This window comes from Caretta caretta, chromosome 24, assembly GCF_965140235.1.
Source record: "Caretta caretta isolate rCarCar2 chromosome 24, rCarCar1.hap1, whole genome shotgun sequence".
NCBI classification, from domain to species: Eukaryota; Metazoa; Chordata; order Testudines; family Cheloniidae; genus Caretta; species Caretta caretta.
The window spans coordinates 19,090,039-19,117,653 of NC_134229.1; the positions used below are offsets into that span (position 1 = coordinate 19,090,039).

The 27,615-nt window shown below is 54.9% G+C and overlaps 1 pseudogene; it reads right to left on the reverse strand.

Moving 5' to 3' along the window:
* Positions 1–52: 52 nt before the first annotated feature.
* LOC125626072 (phospholipase A2 inhibitor and Ly6/PLAUR domain-containing protein-like) lies at positions 53–27,567 on the reverse strand (annotated as a pseudogene).
* Between the last annotated feature and the right edge of the window lie 48 nt (positions 27,568–27,615).

Genomic DNA, 27,615 nt, shown 5'->3' on the forward strand with positions numbered 1-27,615 from the left:
AGGTGCACTGCAGTCCGGCACTCAGGAGAAGGGGAGGACGCCAGGCCAGGGCTCAGGGCTCCCCGATGCCCCCGCCAGCCCTGGGAGCTGGGTAGCACTCGCTCTGCATCTGCCACTCCACCACGCCCTGGACGTATTTCCTCTCCCCAACTTTCTTCATGCAAGCGCCAGGGGAGCCACATCCAGCCACAGCTTTCGTCGCGGTGATGCCACCTGGACGGGGGGAGAGAGATGTAATCAGGGGCTCCCACATCCCCCCTCCCCCGACCCCCATGTGGTTTCTCACACACTCCCCTCCCAGCAGGACTGCACCCGGCTCTGCAGGCAGAGTGGGGTCTACTACTCAGATCAGGGGGCTGGAACTATGTGAGAACATAACAGAGGAACCGCCCTCCTCGGTCACACCAAAGGTCCATCTAGCCCAGTATCCTCTGGCCAATGCCAGGTACCCCAGAGGGAATGCACAGAACAGGGAATCATCAAATGATTCATCCCCTGTCGCCCATTCCCAGCTCCTGGCAAACAGAGGGTAGGGCCACCTTCCCTGCCCATCCTCGCTAATAGCCACAGATGGACCTGTCTTCCAGGTACTTCTCTAGTTCCTGTTTGAACCCTGTTATAGTCTTGGCCTTCAAAACATCCTCTGGCAAGGAGTTCCACAGGTTGACTGTCTTATTCTCTGTCCGTTTCTTAATGATTCCCAGCATTCTGTTTGCTTTTTTTGACGGCCGCTGCACATGGAGTGGATGATTTCAGAGAACTCTCCACAGTGACTCCAAGATCTTTCTTGAGTGGTAAATGCGACCCATCATTGTGTATGTCTACTTGGGATTACGTTTGCCCATGTGCGTTACTTTGCATTTATCAACATTGAATTTCCTCTCCTGTTTTGTTGCCCAGTCACCCAGTTCAGAGATCCTTTAGTACCTCTTCACAGTCTGCTTTGGACTTCACTATCTTGAGTAGCTTTGTATCTTCTGAAATTTTGCCACCTCACTATTTACCCCTTTTTCCAGGACATTTTGGAATATGGTGAATAGGATTGGACCCAGTGCAGATCCCTGGGGGACTCCCACTATTTACCTCTCTCCCTTCTGAAAACTGACCATTTCTTCCTACCCTTTTTTCCCTATCTTTTAACCAGTTACTGAGCCATGAGAGGATTTTATCGCATGACAGCTCACTTTGCTTAAGAGCCTTTGGTGAGGGACGCTTTCTGAAAATCTAAGTACACTATATCCATGGGATTCCCCTTGTCCACACGCTTGTTGACCCCCTCAGAGAATTCTAGTAGATTGGTGAGGTGTGATTTCCCTTTACCGAAACCATGTTGACCCTTCCCCAACAAATTATGTTCATCTATGTGGCTGACAGTTCTCTTCTTTCCTATAGTTTCAATGAGTTTGCCCAGTACTGAAGTCAGACTTATTGGCCTGCAGCTGCCAAGATCACCTCTGGAGCCCTTTTTAGAAATTGGCGTGTCATCAGCCGTCCTCCAGCCAGTTGGAACAGAAGCTGGTTTAAATGGTAGGTTACAAACCACAGTTAGTCATTCCTGAGGTTTTTTTGCCCTAAAACTAAATGGGACGGGGGGGTGTTCTACCCATTTGCCTGGAGACAAAAGTGGCAGGGGTTTTTTCTTTAGGATTTTGATTTTTTTTTAGAAGGAGCACAGATTTGAACACGAATTTTTTTTTCCTTTGGGGCTGCTGATCAGCAGGTTTCCAAGTAGTTGGAGGTTTTTTGCTTTGATTTGGGGCCAGAGCAGAGACAAAGGGAATTGTCTTTTTCTGTAGGCTGACGATCACTATCCGAGAATAGGTATCCTATTCCAGCACAGCAAAATTTTACAGCCAAGTTTTGTTTGTTTATATCCAAACCTCGGGTGTAAAGTTAGTTAAACACAGAGAGGTTAGGATGACAGAACCCACGGCTCAACAAAAGCTGGCATTAGCCAGATTTCAGGCTGAGGAAAAACAAAAGGAACATGAAAGACAGATAGAACTCATGCGTCTGGAGAAGGAGGTACAGGAAGCTGCCCACAGGAGGGAAATGGAGGCAAGGAAGCATGTGGAGGAGGAGAAGGAAAAAGAGAGGCAGCATGAACTGGAGATGGAGAAGGTAAAGGCTCAGCAGAATATACCAACAAACCCTAACAATCCTTCTCCAGGTACCACTTCCCATCCCAGAAAGTTCCCCACCTACAAGGCAGGCGATGATACCGAGGCCTTCTTAGAAAACTTCAAAAGGGCCTGCCTTGGGTACAGCATTTCTACAGACCAATACATGGTAGAGCTGAGGCCGCAGCTCAGTGGACCCTTAGCTGAGGTGGCAGCCGAAATGCCTAAAGAACACATGAACAAGTATGAACTGTTTAAATCCAAGGCGAGAGTCAGAATGGGGATAACACCCAAGCATTCTCATCGGAGGTTCAGAGCCCTAAGGTGGAAACCAGATGTGTCATTTACCTGACATGCCTACCACATTGTGAAACACTGGGATGCCTGGATATCAGGAGCAAGTGTAGAATCTCCAGTAAATTTGCCCTTCCTAATGCAAATGGAACAATTCTTAGAGGGTGTTCCTGAGGAAATAGAAAGATACATCCTAGATGGGAAGCCCAAATCTGTAATCGAGACAGGAGAGATCGGAGCCAGATGGGTGGAGGTGGCAGAGAAGAAGAAAACTGGTCGCAGTTGGAGCGGAGAACAGAAGGGACAACCCCAGACCACAGCCTATTACCGGGGGCCGCCCAAGGCCCCACCTACCTCCCAAAGAACCCTCCAGACACCTTATCGTCCCACCACCCCGTTCTCCAGCAACCCACCTCACCCCAGTGACCCATCAGCTGGACTATGTTTTAAATGTAACGAGCTGGGGCATGTAAAGGCCAACTGCCCCAAGAACCCCAACAGATTACAGCTCATTGCACCGGAATCACACCAAAGATCCGCAGGCCCAGATACCTCCCAGATCCCTTGGAGTGGAGGGAAACTGTGAGTGTGGGCGGGAAGGTCACCGCGTGGAGGGACACCAGAGCACAAGTGTCAGCTATCCATGCTTCCTTAGTGGACCCCAATTTAATCAACCCAGAGATCCAAATGACGATTCAACCTTTCAAGTCCCACTCTTTCAATTTGCCTACAGCCAAATTGCCTGTCCTGTACCAGGGCTGGTCAGGAACATGGACTTTGCAGTCTATGATGATTATCCCATCCCCATGCTGTTGGGGGAAGACTTGGTCAATCATGTGAAGCGGGCCAAGAGGGTGGGAATGGTAACCCGCAGCCAGGCTAAACAAGCCGTGAGGCCTAACTTTGTTCAGGAAACTTCTCTCAGGACCCGGTCAGAGGTGATGGACCCGGACCCCAGGCCAATGTCCGCAACAGCAGTAGTGGATCCAGTCCCAGAGACCCAGACGGAACCAGTCCCAGAACCAGAACCAGAGGAACAACCAGCACCAGACCCATTGCCAGCACTGAATCCAGTACTTGCAACCTCAACACCAGAGGGCCCCACCGAACCTGAACCAGCAGCAGCCCATAACCCTACACAAGAGGCTCAGCCAGAGCCTGAACCCCAACATGGTGTCCCAGAGGAGAGCGGTTCACAGTCAATGGAAACAGCCCCATCCCCTACATTGCTCCAGAGGGACCGAGCATAGGTCCACAATCCAATGAGGAACTGATGTCTCCAGCATCAAGGGAACAGTTCCAGACCGAACAGGAAGAGGATGAAAGCCTCCAGAGAGCTTGGACAGCGGCACGGAGCAACCCACCACCTCTCGGCTCTTCTAATCGATCCAGGTTTGTTGTAGGAAGAGGACTTTTATGCAAAGAAACTCTTTCTGGTGGACACCAGGAAGACTGGCATCCTCAGAGACAGTTGGTAGTTCCAACTAAATACCGGGCCAAGCTCTTGAGCTTAGCCCACGATCACCCTAGTGGCCATGCTGGGCTGAACAGGACCAAAGACCGTTTGGGGGGGCCATTCCACTGGGAGGGAATGGGCAAGGACGTTTCCACCGATGTCCGGTCTTGTGAAGGATGCCAAAGAGTGGGAAAACCCCAAGACCAGGTCAAAGCCCCTCTCCAGCCACTCCCCATCATTGAAGTTCCATTTCAGTGAGTAACTGTGGATATTCTGTGTCCTTTTCTGGAAAAGACACATAGAGGGAAGCAGTGCAGACTGACTTTCATGGATTTGGACACCCGATGGCCGGAAGGAGGAGCTCTAAGCAACCCCAGGGCTAAAAGTGTGTGCCAGGCACTAGCAGACATTTTTGCCAGGGTAGGTTGGCCCTCCGACATCCTCACAGGTGCAGGGACTAATTTCCTGGCAGGAACTATGGAAAACCTCTGGGAAGCTCATGGGGTAAATCACTTGGTTGCCACTCCTTACCACCATCAAACAAACGGCATGGTGGAGAAGTTGAATGGGACTTTGGGGGCCATGATGCGTAAATTTGTAAATGAGCACTCCAATGATTGGGACCTAGTGTTGCAGCAGTTGCTTTTTGCCTACAGAGCTGTACCACACCCCAGTTTAGGGTTTTCCCCATTTGAACTTGTATATGGCTGTGAGGTTAAGGGGCCATTGCAGTTGGTGAAGCAGCAATGGGAGGGATTTACACCTTCTCCAGGAACTAACATTCTGGACTTTGTAACCAACCTACAAAACACCCTCCGAACTTCTTTAGCCCTTGCTAAAGAAAACATACAGGATGCTCAAAAAGAGCAAAAAGCCTGGTATCTCCAGTGGTTCTAGTTCCCAAACCAGATGGGGAGATACGTTTTTGCGTGGACTACTGTAAGCTAAATGCTGTAACTCGCCCAGACAACTATCCAATGCCACGCACAGGTGAACTATTAGAGAAACTGGGGCGGGCCCAGTTCATCTCTACCTTGGACTTAACCAAGGGGTACTGGCAGGTACCGCTAGATGAATCCACCAAGGAAAGGTCAGGCTTCACCACACATCTCGGGCTGTATGAATTTAATGTCCTCCCTTTCAGGCTGTGGAATGCACCCGCCACCTTCCAAAACTTGTAGATGGTCTCCTAGCGGGATTAGGAGAATATGCAGTTGCCTACCTTGATGACGTGGCCATATTTTTGGATTCCTGGGCAGAACACCTGGAACATCTACAAAAAGTCCTTGAGCACATAAGGGGGGCAGGACTAACTGTTAAGGCTCAGAAGTGTCAAATAGGCCTAAACAGTGTGACTTACCTTGGACACCAGGTGGGTCAAGGAACTATCAGCCCCTACAGGCCAAAGTGGATGCGATCCAAAAATGACCTGTCCCAAAGTCAAAGAAACAGGTTCAATCCTTCTTAGGCTTGGCCGGTTATTACAGACGATTTGTACCACAATACAGCCAAATCGCCGCCCCACTGAGAGACCTAACCAAAAAGAAACAGCCAAATGCCGTTCAGTGGACCGAAAAGTGTCAGAAGGCCTTTAACCAGCTTAAAGCGACACTCATGTCTGACCCTGTACTAAGGGCCCCAGACTTTGACAAACCGTTCCTAGTAACCTGAGATGCGTCCGAGCATGGTGTGGGAGCAGTTTTAATGCAGAAAGGACCTGATCAAGAATTCCACCCTGTAGTGTTTCTCAGCAAAAAACTGTCTGAGAGGGAAAGCAACTGGTCAGTCAGTGAAAAAGAATGTTCCGTCATTGTCTACGCCCTGGAAAAGCTACGCCCATGTGTTTGGGGATGGCGTTTCCACCTGCAAACCAACCATGCTGCACTACAGTGGCTTCATACCGCCACGGGAAATAACAAAACACAAGATTTTGATTTCGACATCCAACACATCTCAGGAGCTTCTCACAAAGTGGCTGATGCACTCTTCAGTGACAGTTTCCCAAAATCAACTGGTAAAAATCGTCCTTGAGATGTGGAAAAGATTGTTAGTCTTTATGTACTTGGTAGTATGTTTAGAGGTGCATGTGTCTTATTAAATCTGTTTTTTCCCAGTGCTCCAGGAAGAAATCCCAGCCAGCGTTTTACCCTAGCTGAGATTTGGGGGGCGTGTCATAAATATAAAGGGAAGGGTAAACCCCTTTAAAATCCCTCCTGCCACAGGAAAAATCCTCTCTCCTGTGAAGGGTTAAGAAGCTAAAGGTAACCTCGCTGGCACCTGACCAAAATGACCAATGAGGAGACAAGATACTTTCAAAAGCTGGGAGGAGGGAGAAAAACAAAGGGTCTGGGTCTGTCTGTATGCTGCTTTTGCCGGGGACAGAACAGGAATGGAGTCTTCGAACTTTTAGTAAGTAATCTAGCTAGGTATGTGTTAGATTATGATTTCTTTAAATGGCTGAGAAAAGAACTGTGCTAAATAGAATGACTATTCCTGTCTGTGTGTCTTTTTTGTAACGTAAGGTTTTGCCTAGAGGGATTCTCTCTGTTTTAAATCGAATTACCCTGTAAGTTATCTACCATCCTGATTTTACAGAGGTGATTCCTTTACTTCTATTAAAAGTCTTCTTGTAAGAAAACTGAATGCTTTTTCATTATTCTCAGATCCAAGGGTTTGGGTCTGTGGTCACCGATGCAAACTGGTGAGGATTTCTACCAAACCTTCCACAGGAAGTGGGGTGCAAGGGTTGGGAGGATTTTGGAGAGAAAGACGGGTCTAAACTATGTTTCCCAGTAAACCAAGATAAAGTTTGGTGGTGGCAGTGGAAATCCAAGGGCAAAGGGTAAAATTAATTTGTAACTTGGGGAAGTTTTAACCTAAGCTGGTAAAAGTAAGCTTAGGAGGTTTTCATGCAGGTCCCCACATCTGTACCCTAGAGTTCAGAGTGGGGAAGGAACCTTGACAGGTGTGTAGGGGAATGGATGGACAGGCGTGAAGGCAGACGGATGGATGGAGAGACAGTCTCTTAGGGGAATGGATGGATGGGTGTGTTGGGGGAAGGGTGGACGTGTAGGAGGATGGACGGACGGAAGGATGGGTGTTGTCAGGGAGTCCCCGGGCGATGCTCTGGACCTGCTCCCTACGAAGCCAGGCAGGACTCTGGGGAAGTCCCCTCTCTGGGAGCAGCCTGTCTGCAGGACACAAAGCTCACCCGGCTCCCACCTTCCTGGGTCTGATCTCGGAGCATTCAGCCTCCTCTGCCATTCCATGCGCTTCCCACAGCTAATACGCCCAGGTGGGGTCCTGGGGAAGCCAGAGGGTCCTGCACCCCAACTCCACAGTCAGACGGGACTCTCAGCCAGCCAGTAAAACAGAGGTTTATTAGACAACAGGAACATGGTCTAAAACAGAGCTTGTGGGTGCAGAGAACAGGACCCCTCAGCCAGGTCCATTTGGGGGGGCAGTGAGCCAGACAACCCTGTCTGCACTTCACTCCGTTCCCCAGCCAGCCCCAAACGGAAACTCCCTCCAGCCCCTCCTGCTCTGGGCTTTGTCTCTTTCCCGGGCCAGGAGGTCACCTGATTCCTTTGTTCTCCAACCCTTTAGCTCTCACCATGCAGGGGGGAAGGGCCCAGGCCATCAGTGGCCAGGAAACAGGGTGTCGGCCATTCTCTGTCTCCAGACCCCTGCACACACCTGCCTCTCGGGCTCTGCAAGGATCATACACCCTTATCCCACCTAGATACTTAAGAACTGCCTAGGGGAAACTGAGGCACCCCCACACTATTCAGAGGAAACATTAAGAACACTTCCACTTCATCACAGGTGTGTCGGGGATGGATGGAGGGGCAGCCCTGCACAGCCTTGCAAAGCACACAGGGAAACTGAGGCACTCCATGGCTTCGTAGAAATAGGAGCTCAATTCCCACTTTGTCGCATCCCTCTGCGCCCCAAACTGCTGCAGACACCAGCCGGTGCACCCTGCCCCTGCCAACACCGATCCCAGGCACTGTCTTTAACAGGGGGAGTGAGATCAACCCAGCCAAGGCCACCTCCACAAGCCCTAGGCCTGCGGGGACCGGACAGGAAAGGGGGGATGCTGGCACCAGAAATTAAAATGGAAATCCTGCTTTATTTCCCTCCTCACCAGATCCTGTCTCCTGTTACCAGTGCAGGAGTAATTCTGTGAGCCACTGCCCTGCTCAGCCACAGCCCTGCCCCGCTGGTCACAGCACCTGCCTCGGTGTCTGGGAGGAAAACACACTGGTCAAAGGTGGGTGGCGCTGACTTTCCACCATCGGTCTCCGCACCGACCGTTTGCTGGCTGTGGGTGGGGTGGGACACACGCGCCAAGGGCTTAGCACGGCTGGGCTCCAGGCCCCTCTCTGCCAGCCGCCCTGTGTGACCTGGGACACACCACTTAGGCCTAGAGATTCAAAGAGTTCGGTCCTGCTGAGGATCTGTGCCTCAGTTTCCCCCATCTGTTCAATGCGGGTGACAGCCCTGCCCCATCCCACAAGGTGGCTGTGAGGATAATGCATTAAAGATGACGAGGGGTTCAGATGCCATGGTGATGGGCGCCAGATAAGTATTTAGCTAGACATGCTGGGGAGGGTGGTTAACAAGCTCCCCAGGGATGCGGTGGATGCGCCGTCGTTCGGCATCCCCCAGGCCAGGCTGGCTGCCCTCCTGGAAGATGCTTTCATCAAACGCACGTGATCGGGCCCCGTGTAGGGAGGACTTCTCCAGCCTGGGCTATGCGGCAGGTCAGACTAGATGCTGGGTATGGGCCCTTCTGGCCTGGGATGCCAGAAAAAAGGGTGAGGTGGCTCCCAGGAATCACCAGCCCTCGGGGCGCTGGTTTCATCTGTAAATAATTTTTGTAACTGTTCTGCTTCTGTAAGCAGTGTCAGGATGAGCTCCACCCTGACATCTGGTGGTGAGGTGTGGCAAGTTGTGGAAAAGAACTTCAGGGGCCGATCTCATTTGCATAGGCACACCCACCCCGCCTAGAATGAGGCCATAGCTGCCCAAATGGTCACTTTGGCTGCTATGGGATCCCCAGTGTCTCTGTTATTGGGGCAGGAAGAATAAATTGTTATTATCCTGATTATGGGAACTGTGCTTGGAACTGTACTTGGCCTTTTGTTATGATGGAGGGACTCACCATCAACTAAGTAGCACTCGCTAGGCAAGGGTCATGGGTTCCAAAACTCTGTGAATGGAGAGAGGTTGGGGATAAGTCTTAATACTTGGTGGTGTGGGCCCCTGGGTGAGGGCCTTACATGTTAGTTGTGCTTTCTTCTCTTTTGCTTTCTCTCCACTGTGGAGTATCAGAGCTAATTCTGATTTCATTAGAAGTCTAGCTACAGGCTGCTGAGCTCACTTTGGGCTAATAGTGCACCAGCCCTGAGGCTCCTCTATTACAAGCTCAATTCACCAAAGAGCTGAACTGACTAAGAGCTGAAATCACTGAGCGTTGTGTTAAGTAGTGGGGGAGCCTGTAGTTCTATCGTGGAGCAGTTTGCAGGACGGCTGGAGTGCCTTGTGGACCGGCTGGTGGAGCAGTTCGTTGGCCGGCGGGAGCTGCTTGTGGGCCGCGGAGCGGAGCTGAGCGAAGGAGTTCGTGGGGCGGCTGGCAGAGCGGAGCGAAGGCCTATGGAGCTGTGGGGCGGTCAGCTTCAGATCATGTAAGGTGCCTCTTACCCCTGTCCTATCTCCACCCAGGTTGGGGGGTAAGGCTCCGCAGATAAACTTTCAAACTCTGGGGCTGCCCTGACCAGGGACAGAGACTTTTGGGTCCTTGGACTTTAGGGACTTTGGGTGATTTGGGGTTGCTGGACTCAAGAACCAAAGGGAAAGGGGCATGCCCCAATTTGCTTGGGGTGGGTTTTTTTTGCTCATGGGTTGTGTTATGAATCCTGTTGGTGGTGTTTCCCCAACATAATGTCACATTGTTTCTCTCTCTTATTAAAAGGCTTTTGCTACACTCAGACTATGTGCTTGCGAGAGGGGAATATTGCCTCTTGGAGGCGCTCAGCAGGGGTGGTATATATTTGTCCCAGGTCACTGGGTGGGGGCTCGAGCCGCTTTGCATTGTGTTATTGGAATGGATCCCCTAGATATTGAACCCGGCCCTTCTTGCTGCCAACTCTGAAGGGCAGAAGGGTTACACTTCTAACCAGAAGCGAAGGGAAATGCAGGCTATTCCTTCTCCTGTGTATCCTCCGCCACGCCCAGGAACATCTCCCTCTTCTTTGTGAAGATTCAATCCCGGACCTGCTCTACGAACAGCTGCAATACCCAGTTCTTTCCTGTCTGTACATCTCTGCATCACTCCCTGCTTCTTCCCAGTGGCATAGGCACTGACTGAGTGTCAAACTGGTTTGGAAAAGGTTCTTTTCTGGAGAAGGGTGGGGTCCCGTGTAGCACCTGGTGCCATAGGAGGGACCCTGATCTCAGGGGAGGGAGGCGTACAGTGTCTGGCACAATGGGGGGCCCCCAGTAGCAGGCTGGGGGGATCTATGCAGTGCCCAGGGCAATCAAGGCCCCTGCTCTGGGGAGTCTGTGCAGCTCTTGGCACAAGGGGGTCCCTGATCTCACTTCTTGTGGTGCTAGAAATAAGTGGTAACAAAGTAGAGAAGGCACCTGTCCTCAGCCCAGCCCATCAACCCCCACCGACCCTCTCTTTGGGGGTCTTGCAGGGCCGATCATGAACACCGTCTAGACGGGAGGCCGGTGCCCGATCTGCATTGCCCCGGGTCGGAGCAGCTGTTCCAGCACGGAGACCCTGCAGTGCGAGGGCCGTGCCAGCCAGTGCATTTCCATCAGCGGGCAAATCTGGGAAGGTGAGCGCCTGTCCCGGATTCCTTCCAGCCCCGGCTCTCCGGGCCGATAGGCACTAGGACAAAGGGAGGCCCGGGGCCGGGATTTCCAGTGGGCCAGGCCCCCGCAGCCTCCCAGCATTTCCCGCTTTACCTGGCTATGCCCTTGGCCCAGCTCTGGGCAAGGCTCAGCCCCAGGCTCCCAATGGGGCCAGAGCCTCTTGTCACACCCTGTGGCTTTGCAAGCGAGTTCGGAGCCACGCTCCCCTGTTCCAAAGCCAGCCGGCTGCCCCCTCTCCCTGTGGACATGGCTCTGACCCCTGTTTAAACCCAAACCCCGCTCCGTCCACACACAGAGCCCCCTGCCCTCACCTGTCCCGCCCTGCCAGGCCAGCTCAGCCAGGGGAGCCTGCACCCCTACCCGCAGTGCAGCGGTGGCGGATTAGCCATTGGGCCATCAGGGCCTGTGCCCAGCAGCCTCAGCCCTTTGGGGGCCCCCTGGAAAATGGGCACCCCTGCACCCCAAGCCCGGTGCATGGCAGAAGTGCCAGGTGGTGGGGGAAGCCCCAGCGCCCGGATCCCAGCTGCGGCTGTGGCCCGGGGACTGGAGGAGCTCTCACCCCCAGTTGGCGGCGGGACAGATCTTTCCTGGTCTTGGGGACGTGGGCGGGGGGGCTGCAAGGGGGTGGGTGGACTGGGACAGGACTGTGGGGGGAACCGGAGCAGGGCCACGGGGGAAGGGGCAGAACAGGGGTGGGACTGCAGGCAGAAGGGGCGGGCGGACCCCAGGGCCTGCACAGCCCAGCCTTCCCAGCTTCTCGCTGGCCACCATGAGCCTGAAGTAGCAACCGCCGCCGATGGAAGAACAAGAGACGCGTGCGGCCAGCTGCTCCCCAGGGCCGGCCAGCTGAGCTCTCACCGCTCTGACCTGCCCTGGGGTCCCGGTTGCTATCCCGTGGATGCCGTCCCTCCCTTCGCCGGGCGTTACAAATCAATGCCCGGTTGCTGGGGTTTTCTTCTGTCCAGGGCAGTTACCCGGCTAGGTGGCTGTCACGCTGTCTGGGGCGGCTCGTGACCATGAGTGCCTATCTCAGGGCGGACTGACAGACGCAGGACAGACCCCCCGAGCGGATGGCGTGTTCTCTGATATGATTTCACCAGGCGAGATTTTCTGGCTCGCTGAACCAGTCTCACTGCGGAGTGACAGCCTGAGATGCTCCAGTTCTGTCTGGCCACCCAGACAAACGGCACTTATGAGCAATGGTCCCTTCCACCAAAACTCACCCACAGCAGGTTGCTCCCAGTCACTTATCCCAGCCCCGCTGGTACTTTCCATCTCACAGCAAAGGCGACGCTGGCAGCCAACTCTGCAGTAAACCACCTCCAGGTTTCGTAGCTAGTCAACGCGGTTATAGCAGGTACAATAGATGCCCAGGGGAGGCCGTCTGTGAGCCCCAATGGCAGCAACCTGCCAGGTTCCCAAGTGTCACTCAGGGCTGCCCCGAATAACCCTGGGGAATCGCCGTCTGTGCGTCCAGCTATTCCGCCCCGTGAGACGCCAAACCGGCCAGAGATGCAGGATCTTTTCCTGAAGACAAACTTCCAGCTCCCGCTCACAGAGAACAAGCCGCCAGGGTCCCACCCACGTGGGCTCTTCCTTCGGTGGTGGAGAGCGAGGAACGCGCTCTGCGTCTTTACCTGCCCATCCGCTCACGCAGTGGCCACTTGCTTTGGAATTAACCCTTCTCGGTTAGTTGCAGGGGAGACATGGTGTCAACGTTTGCTCTGACACCAAAACAGGAGGCGGATCAGCGCACACAATGCGGGGAATGCCCCATTCGTTTTCAGGACGTTTCAACGCCGAAGACGCTCTTCCAGCTTCACCGTCACTTTGACCTACGCTGACCCACAAGTGAAGCGGCCTGAGGCTCTGCCATGAGCTGGCACCTGCCTGCCAGTGTCACAGCGACCAGTTCCTGATACTCCATTCAGAGCAACTCCGACAGGCCCACTGCCGACGTCACCAGGCCTTAGCTAATGGGAGTTAAGAACTTGCCTTTTCCCCCGGGCCCAAGAGAACCCCGCAACCCGCAGTGAGTCTCCAGGCAGGCTCAAACCCACAGGCCCCAGGGGGTGACACATGCCCGTTCTGTCTCAACAAGGTGTTGACTCTGAAGCCTACTAATTACCATTGGCATCGTGGGTGCCACTCTGTGCTAAGGATGCAATGTGGGGGGGTTCCAGGCTGCAGGGTTGGGGGGGGGGGTTGTTATGTTGGCTCAGCAGAGCTGGGATGCCCCGTGTCTGATCAGTGTCTCTTTCTCTGCACAGATAACATCACGATACCCTTTGCAGCCAGCGGCTCCGCGACCCCGAATGCCTGCGAACTCAAGAAGGGAGAGATTCTGAATTCGGGAGTGTTCACCTACAGAATAACACAGACTGAGTGTTACACGCCCAGCAGTGCTCAGCGGATGCTGGGCCCCGTCGTCCTGGGCAGCATCTTGCCCAGTCTGGCTGGGCTCCTGGCAGGGAAATTCCTCTCCTAACGCCCCCTCTGTGTTGCCCCCCCCTCCGCCAGGGGGAGCCACCCCACAGCTGAATGATGCCTTCATAGTTCGTGGGTCTCTCTCCTCTCCCCACACCCACCCACGCCTCAGTTTCCCCATCTGTGCCCAAAGGAGAATGAAACTGAACTGCTTTTGCAAAGATCCAGGGAGTCAGGGCCCCAGGCAAAGCCCATTACAGCCAGAGTGGGAGGAGGGGGCGCGTGTGTCTCTGGACAGACTGTGATGTCCTGTGGAACAGTGCAGAGTGGGGTCCGGGGCTTAGTCCTCTCTGGTGCTCCAGCCAGGGAGTGGGGTGAGGGGCTTGCCCCGCTCTACACGGCTCCCAGAAGCAGCGACAGGTCCCCCCTCCGGCTCCTATGCGTAGGGACCCCCGCAGCGCCCACTGGCTGGGAACTGTGGCCCATGAGAGCTGCAGGGACGGCGCCTGCGGACGACGTGGTGCCCAGAGCCTCGGCATAGGAGCCAGAGCGGGGACATGCCGCTGCTTCGGGGAGCTGCTTGAGGTAAGCGCCGCCCGGAGCCTGCACCCCTGAACCTCTCCTGCACCCCAGCCCCCTGCCCCAGCCCTGATCCCCCTCCCTCCATCTGAACCCCTGGGTCCCAGCCCGGAGCACCCTCCTGCACCCCCAACCCCTCATCCCTAGCCAGAGCCCTCAGCTCCTCACCCCCAATTTCCTGAGCAGTCATTGCCGGCCATACAATTTCCATACCCAGTTGTGGCCCTCGGGCCAAAAAGTTTGCCCACCCCTGCTCCAGCCTGTAAATCGCTCCCCGTTATATTGCAGCCAGACCCCTCCCCCACCCCCCGAATCACACTGCAGAGCGACACCAGCAAACCCCCCAGCCCAGCAAACCCCCCTGCCCAGAACTCCCAGCGCCCTCCGGGCCAACAGAAGCTCCTAGAAAGTCCACTGCTGATTCCTTGAAAGGAGACGCCCTGATCCTGTCGGCCCAAGGGAAGGTCCCAGACACACCCTGCTTTAGATCGAACACTGAGAACCAGGGAAGGGCAGGAGCTAAGTGATTACAAGCCAGAAAAGGCAGAAACGGTCTGTGCGAGGGGTGTGATGGCGCCTCCCTCTGGCCAAATGTGGCACAGCCCCAAGGTTCACGTAGCCCAACCGGGGCAGGGGGGATCCCAGGCCTGCCCAATCCTCTGACTGCCGGCTCAGGGCCCTCCAACGAAATAAACGGGCTCAGAGGAGCTCCCACCCTGCCAGAGCCCGGAGCACCTCCCTACCTCCCCCCGGGGCTCTGCGTCCCTGCATCTTTGGGGGCTTGCAGCCAGCCGCTCCCTCCTCTCTGGCAGCTGCTCTGCCCCACGGATTTCCATCCCCTTTATTCCTCCCAGCTGTGGTTAGCAGGGCACACTTTAAACCTTCAGTCTCTGGGACACCATGGGGTGTGTACACCCCAAGACAGGTACAAAGAAATCAAAGGTCAAAGGCAAGCGACGCCTCCCTTCACAGGCTAAGTCAGTTCAAAGCAAAGGTTTCCTGACTCCCAGCTCCCACCCGTTGCACCCCCATTCCCCTTTCAAATCCGGGAAATGAACCCAAGAGTCCTGGCAGGAATCTCAGCGCTGATGGGCAAGGGAACATTTCCAAGCAGGATTACATGTGGACGGGGGTGGTGCTCCTAATCGGGATGACCCCAAGCCCAGGCGAGAGCTGGAGGAGGAATGAGAAGAAGGAAGGACAGACGGACTCAGACCAGCTGGCCAGGGCCCTAGCGTGGGCTGTGGGAGTCCCAGGCTCCAATCCCTGCTCTCCCCGAGTCAGCCGGGGGACGTGGCTCCTGGTTTTCCTCTCACTGGTTTTACCCACAAATTCCATCCTGACCCCAGAATCCGCCATCCACAGCGGCACGTTCCCCAGGTGAATTCCGGCTCCCTGTGCCTGGGGACGGACAGGACTCACCTGTGGCCAGGAGAGCGGCCAGCAGGCAGAGGGGCTGAGTGTCACGGAGTCCCTGGGCGATGCTCTAGAACTGCTCCCCATGAAGTCAGTCAGGACTCTGGGGTAGTCGCCTTTCTGTGAGCAGCCTGTCTTCAGGACACACAGCTCACACAGCTTCCACCTTCCTGGGTCTGACCTCAGAGCATTCAGCATCCTCTGCCCCTCCGTGCGCTTTCCCCCAGCGAGTCCGCTCAGGCGGGGCTCCTGGGGAAGCCAGAGGGTCCTGCACCCCAACTTCGCAGTCAGACGTGACTCTCAGCCGGCCAGTAAAACAGAAGGTTTATTAGACGACAGGAACATGGTCTAAAACAGAGCTTGCAGGTGCAGAGAACGGGACCCCTCAGCTGGGTCCATTTTGGGGGGGGCAGTGAGCCAGACAACCACGTCTGCACTTCACTCCATGTCCCAGCCAGCCCCAAACTGACAACCCCTCCAGCCCCTCCTCCTCTGGGCTTTGTTCCTTTCCCGGGCCAGGTGGTCACCTGATTCCTTTGTTCTCCAACCCTTCAGCTCTCACCTTGCAGGGGGGGAAGGGCCCAGGCCATCAGTTGCCAGGAAACAGGGTGTCGGCCATTCTCTGTGTCCAGATCCCTGCACACACCTGCCCTCTAGGGCTCTGCAATGATCATACACCCTTACCCCACCACCTAGATACTTAAGAACTGCATAGGGGAAACTGAGGCACCCCCACACTATTCAGAGGAAACATTAAGAACAGTCCCACTTCGTCACATCTCTCCCCCCTTCGAGATCGAACTGAGCGGGGTCACTTTAGCCGGTGACCTGGGGAAGTTCGAAGCCACCAACGTTCCCATGGATGCCCCAGCATCTCTCCCATTCCTTGGTAGGAGTTACACCAGGCCCTTCCAGTTTCACGCCCTGCCTTAGGTCAGGGTGGTCCATAGCACTCGCAGGCCGCATGTGGGAAGGTTTATGCAGCCCATGCCCTTTGGCCACCCCAAAACCCCAGGGGGTCAAACTGGGGTTGGGTTTTCTCCCAGAGCTCCAGTCTGGAGGGCTGCAATTCGGGCTCTCTTGGTTAAGGGCCCCCATCTTGACCTGGGCCACATACTGTTCACTTACAGAACTAGCATGGAGACATCCCTTTCCCAACAACCTTGTCTCCCCAACAAGCTGGCCAAACACAGCCACTTGGTTATAGGACGGTATACCTTTCTTAATAGCTTTCACTCCATCTGAGACCTTCTCAAAGCTCTCCACACTGGATCTTTCAACAGGAAAGTCAGTGGATCCATTCACAACAGAAAATTTCTGGCTGTTAGGAACTTAAACTTTCTTGATTAAATCACTTTCACACCCTTCAGTGGCAGTAAACTGCTTGCAAAGACTCCATGAGGATTCCTTTCCCGAGGGCTTTTCTATGCAACAATTCACCCCCTCCCAGAAATTCTGCTCTTACCCTCTTTACCTAGGGCTTGCTCTAGGGGAACACTTTCCTGAGCAACTACAGACTCTTTCTGGGTCTCCCTTACATCCAGAATCACCTCTGGCCCATCAGGCGGATTCCTACACAATCCCCTTTCATGCAAACTTACAGACTTCCTAGATAAAAGGTTAGAAGCATTCTCCTTCCCTTTGCCACACACAAGTTCAGGAATCTTTTCCTTCTTGCTACAGGTTTCCACACCCTCAGTAGGTTCCACAATCACATCACCTTCCTGCTCTCCTTGTGCCCTGGCTAGGATCTCACCCTGATTAGACAGAGTTGCTCCACCCTTTCCAACAACACACTAGCAACAGGCAAAATACAAGCACCAGAATTGTCTGGTCTCGGGGATTTTACATAGACCCTAACTGGATGCGACCTAGTTACAGGGCCATTCTCCCGAGCAGACAGAAACTTAGGACCCTTCCCTTCCTGGGCTTTAGCTGAATCCAGAACCAGCTCTGAGACAACTGCATGACCCTCAACCATCACAGGCTGAAAGGCCCCTTCTGTCTGCTCCACAGACCAAGAAGAGCCGGACACACTTTCTCCTTTACCAGACACACAGGTTGGGATCTCATTCCCTTTGTCCCAGCACACAAGGCTGGTCACAGACAACTGCTTGGAGATCAGGGTAGCTCCCTCCATAGGCAAGTCAATACCCCTGACAGAGAGACCCATTTCCTTCACTGTCCCAATTCTCCACCCAGCTAACAGGTAAGGTCCAGGGACTCTCATCTTCCACTCTCCTCGCCTTCCCACCCTGCTGACTGGACACAGCCATCAGCTCACAAGGCTGCCTAGGCTCATCCAAACTTCCCTTACCAAGCACCTTGCCACTCCCCACAGATCCCCTGCCCTGCCTGTGTCTCCCCCCACTCAGCTGGGGTCTCAGCTCCCACCGTGCTCAGCGCTGCCCTTGCTGTCCCAGTGGGGGCAGGCCACTGCTTTCCTCAATGCATCAGAGCCAGCGAGAGTCCCCAGTCTGGTGTGCAAGGGGGCAGGGAGCATCTCTCTGTCCCACCCAGCCCCAGGGGTCTGGTTACAGGCAGGCAGGTAGCCTGAGCCTAGCGGCTCCTCCCTGCTGCCAGCCAGGTCATCTGCATTTTCACTGACCATTTCCCTCTCTGCCGATTGGTTCCCTGGATTCAAATTCAAACCCTTGGCAGTTACAGGAACAGGGCCTGGATCCTGTCCCAAAGAGACACAGTCACCCCACAACAGGGTCTCGCAGCTGGTGTCCTGGGGCACCCCAACGACCAGCCAGCCCCACCCCTCCTGGGTCTGCACGGGGATCTGGGCCATAGGCAGGGCGAGGGGCTTCGTCCCTGGGACCCTCACCCAGCTCACACAGCCCCTCAGCATCTGAGGCTGCACCACCCGGGGCCTGACACCAGTTCTCTCTGTCCCAGGATCTCGCCACCCCAGGAATGTCTCCCCATTGACCATCCCCTTCCGCTCCCACTGGGGGTCCGAGGGGCCTGGCCCCAGGAAACTCCACACAGACATATAGGTCAGGAGTGGGAGCGTGTCCACCTCCCCACCCATCTGGCTGATGGAGTCTGTGGCCTTGGGACCCAGCAAGGGAGCTAGACACCGGGGCTTTTCCGCAGGGTCCCCCTGGTTCAAATCGCCAGCCTGCTCAAAGGCAGTGAGGTGGGCATCCACACACCCCCCCTCCTTAACTAGGGGCAGCAATTTAGTCTCGAGGTTCCCTGCGGAACTGGCCCCCCGGGGTCTATCCCCACTCACCCTGGGGAGGTCCCCTAGGCCTCTCCGCCCCACCACCGCCAGTTCATGCTGCTGCTGCTTCTGCAGCTCTTTCTCGGGCTCTCGCTGTCTCCCACGGTCCTCTTGCTCTCTCGGACTCAGCTCCAATCCCGTCCCTCTCGATCCCCCGATGGGGAACCCGATCGTGAAGACCCTCGTCTGGTCAGGGACAGGAGTCTTGGGGATGCCTGGCTCCTGCTCCAGCTGCTCCCAGATCCTGCTATAGCCCCAGTTGGGGTCAGGAATCTGTCCCTTAGAGCGGTCATCCTCCTCCAGCTGCACGATTAACTCTGCTTTGGTGAACTTTCCAACGCTCAACCCTCTCTTTTTGCACAGGGTGACAACGTCCTTCTTAAGGAGATGGTGACAGGCCATCACTCCGCTCCTCCCAAGTTCTTGTGGACTCACAGGCCCGTGTGTTCTCAGCTCCCCACGATTTCCAGGGAGAACCCCTAGTGTGCCAGCCCTTCTCGAGGTCACCACCTCTTTGCCAGGGTCGAGCTGCAGACTCCTCCGCCCCTGAGACTGCTCACTGCAGTTCCCAGGGGGACCCCATTACTGCACAGTCCTTCTCGCTGGTCACACACTCCCAGGGGTTAACCGCCCCCCGAAACCGCTCCTCTCTGAGCCTTCAGCACGCCTGGTCCTCGGCAATCCCCCTTCGTGTTACTGCTCCCCAGTCACTTACTGCAGGAAGCGCCATCCACGGGGTGCAGTACATCCCACCGCTGCCACCAGTTGTCACGGAGTCCCTGGGCGATGCTCTAGAACTGCTCCCCATGAAGTCAGTCAGGACTCTGGGGTAGTCGCCTTTCTGTGAGCAGCCTGTCTTCAGGACACACAGCTCACACAGCTTCCACCTTCCTGGGTCTGACCTCAGAGCATTCAGCATCCTCTGCCCCTCCGTGCGCTTTCCCCCAGCGAGTCCGCTCAGGCGGGGCTCCTGGGGAAGCCAGAGGGTCCTGCACCCCAACTTCGCAGTCAGACGTGACTCTCAGCCGGCCAGTAAAACAGAAGGTTTATTAGACGACAGGAACATGGTCTAAAACAGAGCTTGCAGGTGCAGAGAACGGGACCCCTCAGCTGGGTCCATTTTGGGGGGGGCAGTGAGCCAGACAACCACGTCTGCACTTCACTCCATGTCCCAGCCAGCCCCAAACTGACAACCCCTCCAGCCCCTCCTCCTCTGGGCTTTGTTCCTTTCCCGGGCCAGGTGGTCACCTGATTCCTTTGTTCTCCAACCCTTCAGCTCTCACCTTGCAGGGGGGGAAGGGCCCAGGCCATCAGTTGCCAGGAAACAGGGTGTCGGCCATTCTCTGTGTCCAGATCCCTGCACACACCTGCCCTCTAGGGCTCTGCAATGATCATACACCCTTACCCCACCACCTAGATACTTAAGAACTGCATAGGGGAAACTGAGGCACCCCCACACTATTCAGAGGAAACATTAAGAACAGTCCCACTTCGTCACACTGAGCCACCCACATGGTGCCGGGTGTTTGCTGCAGTGAGCAGAACAGCGAGGAAGCATCTGGCTGTGGTTTTGTCAGGCAGGTTGGCAAATACCTGCTCCCTGGGGGATCGGCTGGGGCTGCCCCATGAGATCCTGGTGGGCCCGGAGATGGGAGATTTCACAGTCCTGTATGGGACACTGGCTGATCAGGTGATGCCAATGTGTACTGAGGCCAATTCCCTTGTGCGTTAGTGGAGATCAGTGGTTCTCAGCCAGAGGTCCGTGTACCCCAGGGGTACGCACAGGTCTTCCGGGGGTACATCAGCTCATCTAGATATTTGCCTCGTTTTACAACAGGCCACATTAAGGCACGAGTGAAGTCAGTACGAGCTAAACTGTCGACCCCTTGTTCATATTGCTCTATATACTCTACACTGAAATGCCAGTGCAGGATTTGTCCTGCGTTCCCACCGAGTTATTTTATAATGGCGGAAATGAGAAAGGAAGGAGCTTGTCAGCAGCAGCATGGCCGTGACATTGTGCATTTTTATGGCTAGTTTTGTGAGCAAGTCGTTTTTCAGTGAGGGGAAACTTGGGGTACCAAAGACACATCAGACTCCCGCAAGGGGTACAGCTGTCTGGAAAGGTCGAGAGCCCCTGGCCTAGATCAAAGGCATGGCAAAGGTAGAACAGTGTGTTTGGAGTTTCGATTTCATGAAAACCAATGGGCCGTCGCCTGGTTTTCCCTTCCCCGTCTGCTGTTTTAAGGGAGTAACAACCATTCACCCTGAGCACAGCCCTGGGACTCACTGACCCAGCAGAGACGCCAGAGGATTGAAAATGAGGAACTTTAGCACCAGAAAAGTGCTGACCCCAAAGGCAGGGGCCATCGCATGTGCTGACCGCCGCGTTCCTCCCTCCCCACATCGAAGGCAAAGCCCACGTGGGTGGGGGCCCTGCCAGCTTGTTCTCTGGGAGAAGAAGCTGTAAGGATGGATTCAGGGAAGGATCCTGCCTCACTGGGCCAGCTGGACTCTTACAGGGACCGGAACCGGATGCAAAGTGGGGATCCCTGGAGACCGTCTGGGGGCACCTGAAAAGACTTGGGAAAATGGCAGTTTCTTCCATCACCGCCACTGTTTGGAATTACAGACTGCGACTCACCTGGGCATGAATTTTACCTGCTTTAACCCCTCGTGACCCTAATTCCCTTTCCTTGGCTCACGAACCTTTAGCATTTTCCTACAGACCTGGCTGCCAGCGTTGCCTTTGCTGTAGGATCTGGGGTCCCGTGGCTCTAGGGTAAGTGACCGGTCTCCTGGGGCAGGGGACAACCTGGGTGGGCTGGTTTGGGGTGTACGTGACCTTACCTCACAAAGTCCAGCTTGTCTGAGAGTATCTGAGGGGACTGGCTGTGACTCCGGGGTCAGACGGGGGCAGCGATCCAGGAGTTCACGCTGGGTGAAATCTGCTCACAGAGCACCACCGGCTGGGGGGATCTGCCCTGTTTCCTGACACCTTCCCTGAGCCCGGCACTCCCAGTGGAGCCGCCCCAGAGAGCGGGACGAACTGAGCCCTGCAAAATCAACCTAGAAGGACATTTCTCCCCTCCAGGGCGTTCCCGCCCGCCTGGACAGCTGGGTGAGCCACGGCCTCTCCTTCTCACAGCCCTCCTTCCCCAGGGGAGCTCAGCCCACCGGTGCCTTTCCCCCAGCCATGGGCCTTGCCTTCCGGGAGGGGGTCCAGGCAGGACTCCTTGGTTCCATTCCCTGGCCCTGCAAGGGGAGAGGGGTCCAGTGGTTAGAGCAGGGGGCTTGGGAGCCAGGACTCCTGGGCTCTATCCCTGGCTTTCAAAAGGGAGTGGGGTCTGATGGGTTACAGGGTGGGGTACTGGGAGTCAGGATTCCCGGGTTCTCTTCCTGCCAGCATCACTTGAGCACAGATAGGGGCGGGAGGGCCCGGTAGGGGGCAGTCAGGGGACAAGGAGCGAGGGGGGTGCTTTCCCCACAGCTTGCTTTATTCAGCCAATGCACAAAAGGAACCCGCAATCGCCCCTAAAGAGAAGCAGCAGCCGGTGGCTGCTGAAGGGAGGTTCACTGCAGCCCAGCACGCAGCAGAAGGGGAGGACGACAGGGCAGGGCTCAGGGCTCCCCGATGCCTCCCCTGGCCCTGGGAGCTGGGTAGCATATGGCCTGGAAGAGCCACTCCAGCGCGCCCCAGGCGTATTTCTTCTTTCCCGCTCTCTTCACACAGGCGCCAGGGGAGGCACATCCAACCGCAGCCTTCCTCAGGGTGATGCCAGCTGGACGGGGGGAGACAGACGTGATCGGGGGCTCCCACATTCCCCCCCCCCGACCCCCAAGAGGTCTCTCACACACTCCCCTCCCAGCAGGACTGCACCAGGCTCTGCAGGCAGAGGAGTCTAGTGCTCTGAGCAGGGGGCTTTAACTACGTGAGAACATAATAGAGGAACGGCCCTCCAGGGACACCCCAAAGGTCCACCTAGCCCAGTATCCTCTGGCCAATTCCAGGTGCCACAGAGGGAATGAACAGAACAAGGAACCTTCCAGTGATCCATCCCGTCGCCCATTCCCAGCTCCTGGCAAACAGAGGCTAGGGCCACCTTCCCTGCCCATCCTGGCTGTAGCCACAGATGGACCTGTCCTCCAGGAACTTCTCTAGTTCCTGTTTGAACCCTTCGCCTTCACAACATCCCCCGGCAATGAGTTCCACAGGTTGACTGTGTGTTGTGTGAAGCAGGACTTCCTTTTGTTTGTTTTGAACCTGATGCCTCTGGTGACCCCTCGTTCTTATGTTAGGAGGAGTAAATAAAACTTACTTATTTACTTCCTCCACACCCTCCAATCTTCTCTAGACCTCAATCATATCCCCCCTTAACCGTCTCTTTTCCAGGATGAAAAGTCCCACTCTTATTAATCTCTCCTCATATGGCAGCCATTCCATCCCCCTCATCATTTTGGTTGGGCTTTTCTGAAGCTTTTCCAATTCCAATAGCTCTTTTTTGAGATGGGGCGACCACATCCGCACGCAGTGTTCAAGCTGTGGGCGTCCCATGGATTTATACAGAGGCAACATGCGATTGTCTGTCTTATTCTCTGTCCCTTTCTTAATGATTCCCAGCATTCTGCTCGCTTTCTTCACAGCCGCTGCACATGGAGTGGATGATTTCAGAGAACTCTCCGCAATGACTCCAAGATGTTTCTTGAGTGGTAAATTCGACCCATCATTGTGTATGTCTACTTGGGATTACGTTTGCCCATGTGCGTTACTTTGCATTTATCAACCTTGAATTTCATCTCCCGTATTGTTGCCCAGTCTCCCAGTTCTGAGCGATCCTTTAGTACCTCTTCACAGTCTGCTTTGGACTTAACTGTCTTGAGTAGCTTTGTATCTTCTGCAAATTTTGCCACCTCACTATTTACTCCTTTTTCCAGAACATTTCGGAATATGGTGTCACGGAGTCCCTGGGCGATGCTCTGGAACTGCTCCCCATGAAGCCAGTCAGGACTCTGGGGCAGTCGCCTTTCTGTGAGCAGCCTGTCTTCAGGACACACAGCTCACACAGCTTCCACCTTCCTGGGTCTGACCTCGGAGCATTCAGCATCCTCTGCCCCTCCGTGCGCTTCCCCCAGCGAGTCCGCTCAGGCGGGGCTCCTGGGGAAGCCAGAGGGTCCTGCACCCCAACTTCACAGTCAGACGTGACTCTCAGCCAGCCAGTAAAACAGAAGGTTTATTAGACGACATGAACATGGTCTAAAACAGAGCTTGCAGGTGCAGAGAACGGGACCCCTCAGCTGGGTCCATTTTGGGGGGCAGTGAGCCAGACAACCACGTCTGCACTTCACTCCATGTCCCAGCCAGCCCCAAACTGAAAACCCCCTCCAGCCCCTCCTCCTCTGGGCTTTGTTCCTTTCCCGGGCCAGGTGGTCACCTGATTCCTTTGTTCTCCAACCCTTCAGCTCTCACCTTGCAGGGGGGAAGGGCCCAGGCCATCAGTTGCCAGGAAACAGGGTGTTGGCCATTCTCTGTGTCCAGACTCCTGCACACACATGCCCTCTAGGACTCTGCAATGATCATACACCCTTACCCCACCCCCTAGATACTTAAGAACTGCCTAGGGGAAACTGAGGCACCCCCACACTATTCAGAGGAAACATTAAGAACAGTCCCACTTCGTCACATATGGTGAATAGCACTGGGCCCAGTGCAGATCCCTGGGAGACTCCCGCTATTTACCTCTCTCCCTTCTGAAAACTGATCATTTCTTCCTACCCTTTTTTCCCTAACTTTTAACCAGTTACTGAGCCATGAGAGGATTTTATCGCATGACAGCTCACTTTGCTTAAGAGCCTTTGGTGAGGGAGCTTTTCAAAGGCTTTCTGAAAATCTAAGTACACTATATCCACGGGATCCCCCTTGTCCCCACGCTTGTTGAACCCTCAGAGAATTCTAGTAGATTGGTGAGGTCTGATTTCCCTTTACCGAAACCATGTTGACCCTTCCACAACAAATTATGTTCATCTATGTGGCTGACAGTTCTCTTCTTTTCTATAGTTTCAATGAGTTTGCCCTGTACTGAAGTCAGACTTATTGGCCTGTAGTTGCCGGGATCAGCTCTGGAGCCCTTTTTCGAAACTGGCATGTCATTAACCGTCCTCCAGCCAGTTGAGACAGAAGCTGATTTAAATGGTGGGTTCCAAACCACAGTTAGTAGTTCTGTAATTTGACGTTTGAGTTCCTTCCGAACTCTTGGGCGAATCCCATCTGGTCCTGGTGACTTATTACTGTTTAATTTATCAATTTCTTGCAAAAACTCCTGTAATGACTCCTCAATCTGGGACAGTTCCTCAGATTTGTCACCAAAACAGAATGGCTCAGGTATGGGAATCTCCCTCCCAGCCTCAGCCGTGAAGACTGATGCAGAGAATTCATTTAGTTTCTCCGCAGTGGCCTTATCCTCCTTGGGTGCTCCTTTGGCATCTCGACAAGTAGGACTCCTGGGTTCTCTCTGAAAATCTGCCAGGGGAGTGGAGTCTAGTGGGTCAGAGCAAGGGGGTCTGGGACTGAGCCAGGACACCTGGGCTCCACCTCATGCTCTGTGTTCAGACCCCTCCGACATCTGGAGAACTTACCCCGTGTTAATATCCCAGATTCCTCAACACAATGGTCCTCGGTGCCAGTGCAGGCCAAGAGCTCCTTCCTGTTCCAGTGATGTGGCCCCACTCAGAGGAACGACGGGCACTGCCGGCCGTTGGGGACGGAGCTCACAGTTGTCACTGAGAACAGTCAGACACACACAGTCAGCCAGGGGTGGGGAGTCACCACACATTGGGCTCAATCCCAGCTCGGGGAAGGGAGTGTGGTCTAGTGGTTAGGAATGGGGGCTTGGGCTGGGATCCAGGACTCATGGGTACTCTCCAGGCAGGTGTGGCCGGAGCAGGGCTCTAGGTTTGCAGCAGACACACACCTGGGATGGCCCCGGCGTTGCAGCCGTCGGTGCCACAGCAGGCGATGTTCGCCCGCACGGTGATATTGTGCGGGTACGTCAGCGAGAAGGGGCCGGGCTCACAGTTCTTGGGCTGCAGGCACGATTTACCCGTGTAGGAGAAGGGGGATCCCTCTGTGGAAGGGAAACAGAGCATCACCTCTGAGCTCCCCAATGGACCCCGAGCTGCTCCATCCTCCCCTTTTGTTCCATCCACCCCACCCCCAACTAATCTCATCTTCCCCCCCACCCCCGATAAAATCCTCTCTTCTGTCTGATCCAGGGCCCACAGCCACCCACTGCAACTCCCATCTCATCCCATCCCCTGTCTATGACATTACCTTTCCAGACGGAGCAGTCCCTGCTCCTGGAGAGGAGCAGAGTCTATTGGTTAGAGTAGGGGGAGGGGCTGGGAGCCAGGACTCCTGGGTTCGACCCCTGGCTTCAGGAGGACAATGGTGTCTACACTTAGTAGGAATCTTCTTTCACTCACCCAGCCTGAACTCTGCCACGACAGTGATGCAGGCCCCTTCTGAGGGGGCGCAGGGCTGCAGGGGGCCGGAGCATGATTGCTTTTCGAACGCACATACCTCGCATTGCAGAGCGCTCCCTGGAGGTTGGAAAAATCCCTTCTCAGTACAAACCGCGGCTCCCCACCCCTCCCCAGGCAGTGACCGTGGGCGAAATACCACCACCAACCAACTGTGGGAGTTGTTACCACCAATGCCTCCTCACTGAACGTGTGGGCCGGCAGATCTTGGAGAAATGCCACCTGCTTTTGCAGCAGTTCTGCCCAGTTCCATTTAACGCTCCAGATGGGGAAAGGCATCTTGCTAGCTGGTCATTTGTATCTTACTCAAAACCGCAGACAAGTCCGTTTGCTGCCTGAGTGTCTGTGGCTAGAATACATTTTCAGCTGCTGACGTGGCTATCTGGGGTGCAGCTTGTGCCTGCAAACAAACCCCACTCGTCTGTGTAGACAGAAAAAAAAAGAATTCAGCTGCTCTGAAGAGGTGTTTCTGCCTGGCTTTGCGGTGAACCTTTCACACACACACACATTTACACACACACACCCCGCTGTCACTCTCTGCTCCAGGCCTCTGCCTCTCAGAATTACGTCAGCTCAGCCACACTCAACTTCAGCCCACTTTTCATGGCTGATCCTGCCAATTCGCTTTTTTAGGAATACAATTGACGCTTGTTAAGCCTTTGGGTAGATGGCTATGCACCTCCATCCAGCGATCCCAGGAGCATCAACTCTTTCCTCTCCAGAGCGTGGGGGCCTTTAATTCATTACGTGAGCGTAAGGTAGTTTTAAGAAGAAAGAAAGAAAGAAAGATTTTCCCACTTTAGTTTTTTTAGAGCTTTCATGTGGAAACATCAATTAAACCTCACAACACCTTCCCCTGCCCTTCTATGTCCCTAGATGGTTCAAAGTTATATTATCCCTATCAAAGAAATATGGAAACTGAGGTAGAAAAAAGATGTGTTCAATTCAGGGTTAGAACCAAGAAGACAGCTGAGAAGTCCTCACTCCTGACTCCCAGCCCACTCTAACCCACGAGACCCCACTCCTCTTTCAGAGCCACGGACAGAGCCCGGGAGTCCTGATTTGCAGCCATCTCTGCTCAAACTCACTACACCCCAGCCCGCTTCTACAGCTGGGGAATGAGCCCAGAAGTCCTGGCTCCCAGTCCCCACCCGTTGCACTCCCATCCCCCTTTCAAACCCGGGGAATGAAGCCAGGAGTCCTGGCAGGAATCTCAGCGCTGACAGGCAGGGGAACATTTCTAGGCAGGATGACATGGGGATGGGGGTGCTGCTCCTCATCCGGATGACCCCAAGCTCGGGCGAGAGCTGGAGGAGGAACGAGAAGAAGGAAGGACAGACGGACTCAGACCCGCTGGCCAGGCCCCTAGCGTGGGCTGTGGGCATCCCAGGCTCCAATCCCTGCTCTCCCCAAGTCAGCCGGGGGACGTGGCTCCGGGTTTTCCTCTTGCTGGTTTTACCCACAAATGCCATCCTGACCCCAGAATCCACCATCGACAGCAGCACTTTCCCCAAGTGAATTCCCGACCCCACCACCCGGCTCCCTTTGCCCGGGGACGGACGGGACTCACCTGTGGCCAGGAGAGCGGACAGCAGGCAGAGGGGCAGAGCCACCCACATGGTGCCTGGATGTTAGCTGCAGTGAGCAGAACAGCGAGGAAGCATCTG